General features: G+C 45.7%; 1 protein-coding gene across 1 annotated transcript in view; it reads right to left on the reverse strand.

Moving 5' to 3' along the window:
- Susd1 (sushi domain containing 1) overlaps window positions 1-2,292 on the reverse strand; it is a 116,442-nt gene that overhangs the window by 98,339 nt on the left and 15,811 nt on the right. The gene's annotated exons all lie outside the window — the stretch shown is intronic.

Here is a 2,292-nt window from a genome sequence, read left to right on the forward strand (position 1 = left end):
TATATATATATATATATATATATATATATATATATATATATATATATCAAAGTCACTAAATAATTGCAAGAAGTAGAATAAATACAGTAGGGCCTGTGCCGGATTTTGAAGGTGGCTCTTGCTTGTTTGGCTGACGCCTATTTGACCCTTGAAAAAAATATTTTCTTCTCTCCCTTCCTGCTCTTTGGCCCTCCCCTTCCCACACCCCTCTCTACCTTTCTAACCTCTGCTTGTTTGGTGCTTGTACAAGGTAAAAGATCTCCCACCCAGCCTTAGCCCAGCTCCACTCTTCATTCCTATCTTTTGGGTGGTTTGTTGTTGTTTTGTTTTGGTTGTTGTTGTTTTGTTTTGTTTGGGTTTTTCTTTTTGAGACAGGAACTCACTGTGTAGTGTACCTCTGCCTGCCTTGGAACTTGCTATATACCTCTGCCTGGCCGTGAACTTACTATGTAGCTCTGGCTGGCCTGTACACAGAGATCCACCTGCCTGTACCTCTCAAGTTCTGAGGCTAAAGACATGAGCAACCACACTTCACCATTCTTCTTTTAAAAGTTGAATGCATGCCTCAGAACAATACTGACACCGTTTTAAACAGCAACTCCAGGTATCACGTCTCCTAAAATACCTCCCAAGTCCCTCCTCACTGCGAAAATAAGAGCCACCCTGGGAATCCAGGTAACACCTTTGCTGACCTTTCACTAACACAGGACAGTGGAATTGTCTGCCTGTCACCTCTGTCACCTCCCAATGGCACTGCCTTGGCAGAGAAGAAAAACATGAGGAACGTATCTGAATGAGCTAGATAATAGATCATCACCATGCATGGTTTTTAAAATTAGCATCTCACCAGGCACAGTGGCAGTAGCCTTTAACCCCAGCACCGTCACCACAAGGAGACAGAGGCAGGCAGATCTCTGAATTTGAGGACAGCTTAGTTTACAGAGTGAGTTCCAGGACAGTTGGGGCTAAGTAGAGAAACCTTGTCTCAAAAACAAACAAACAGCCAGGCGGTGGTGGCGCACGCCTTTAATCCCAGCACTTGGGAGGCAGAGGCAAGTAGATTTCTGAGTTCGAGGCCAGCCTGGACTACAGAGTGAGTTCCAGGACAGCCAGGACTACACAGAGAAACCCTGTCTCGAAAAACCAAAAACCAAAAACAAAAAACAAAAAACAAAAAACAAAAAAACAAAACAAAAAAATCAAAAGCATTTCTTTCTTATTAATCTGCCTAATTTAATATGGCAACATCAGTTTTAAAACCACATAGACAGTAACTTGTTGCAAAGACAATAGGACGCTGGATACAATGTGTTCTCTGAGAGAATACACTCGTTCCTTCCAGGAATTTCGCCTTGCCCAGGTCAGTTAGAATGGCAGAAGTCAGAAGCTGCAGTTCCAAGCCATAAAAAAAGTAAACACGCTCTGCTTTCCTTTCTTCCCTGAAAACCTTGAAATACCACAAAGCTTTCAAGCAGCCACAGAGTCTATGCCAAGCCTCTCAGAACCTGGAAGAGTCTCTGGCCGCTCCCCTTTGTGACTGCTCAGGGATCTGAGAGAGCTGAAGAGCTGTATTATCAGGACATGCTACCTAGAAACAGAGCTCACCTAGAGTCACTGAACATCAGGAGGGCTTAGCTCATGGCTTCCATTCAACCAACATACACCCAGGAATTGCATCAACAAAATCACTGTGGTGACCAAAGTCACATTCTTCACTCAGCTGAGTCCTCTGGTGGCAAGCCTCCTGAATGACACAGTTTGGACCTCCAATGAGGCACAGAAGTCCTGGGAATTTAGTGGGTGTTTGTGCTTAGTTACAGGAACATGTAGCTGGCACACTGTCTCCAGAGAGTGCCAGCCTCTTTTGTTCATTGTAAAAGAGCCAGCAAGATGGCTCAGCAAGTAAGGCTGCCTGCCTCTCAAGTGCAGTGACCTGAGTTCAGTCCCCATTGTTGTGTTTTATAAACTGCGAGGCAGGGCCCTAGTGGGCCCTACCAAGGTGTCCCCCTGAACAGTCCAACCATGCAACGGGCCTAATATAAAAGGGAGTTTATTTGTGAGGAAGGTACGGGGTCTTGGGGAATGGGATAAAGGCAGAGAAAGAGGGGGACAGAGGACAAGAGAAAGGAGAGAAAGAGGGAGAGGAAAAGAGGTCAACCAGGGATACATGGAAAGGGGGGAGAGAATAGGTGGAGAGAAAGAGGGGGAGAGGGAGAGAGGAGAGGAAGGAGAATAGGAAGAAGGGAGGAGGGAGAGGGAGAGAGGAGAGGAAGGAGAATAGGAAGGAGGGAA

Source organism: Grammomys surdaster, unplaced genomic scaffold (assembly GCF_004785775.1).
Source record: "Grammomys surdaster isolate TR1022 unplaced genomic scaffold, NIH_TR_1.0 363, whole genome shotgun sequence".
NCBI classification, from domain to species: Eukaryota; Metazoa; Chordata; class Mammalia; order Rodentia; family Muridae; genus Grammomys; species Grammomys surdaster.